At 42.6% G+C, this 474-nt stretch overlaps 1 non-coding gene across 1 annotated transcript; it reads right to left on the reverse strand.

The window, feature by feature from the left end:
- On the reverse strand, positions 1–83 carry trnal-cag (transfer RNA leucine (anticodon CAG)). Its single transcript has one exon. It is a non-coding gene; the product is annotated as a tRNA-Leu (tRNA).
- Positions 84–474: the final 391 nt, after the last annotated feature.

The raw sequence follows: 474 nt of genomic DNA on the forward strand, positions 1-474 counted from the left end.
TGTCAGAAGTGGGATTCGAACCCACGCCTCCAGAGGAGACTGCGACCTGAACGCAGCGCCTTAGACCGCTCGGCCATCCTGACAAGCTGCTCGACAACTGTGACAGAGGATAATCAAGTATACAACGCGGCCGCTGTGAGTTGTTTTCACTTTTTGCTTGGTTGTATGCGAAGGTATTCGTCTTCATGGTATAAATGACTGCAGCAATAGTTGTAGCAACTTCTGTACCAAAAGCCAAAAGAAGAAAAAAAATCGATAGGCTACAAGGTTTGAAAGACTGGACAATATCTAATTTGACGAAATTTGTGTCTCGCGAATGAATACACAAATAATATAACCCGGAAATATGTGAAGGAACATTTTTAGTTGCGGCAGAGTAGTATTGTCATTTCCTTTTCCTGGCTGCTATACCTTTAATGTCCACTAGGTGCTGGACACGTGAAGAGAGAAAAGAGTTTATTGCACTCTATTAAA

The sequence above is a fragment of the Poecilia reticulata genome, chromosome 21 (assembly GCF_904066995.2).
Source record: "Poecilia reticulata chromosome 21, P_reticulata-male-v2, whole genome shotgun sequence".
Lineage (NCBI taxonomy): Eukaryota > Metazoa > Chordata > Actinopteri > Cyprinodontiformes > Poeciliidae > Poecilia > Poecilia reticulata.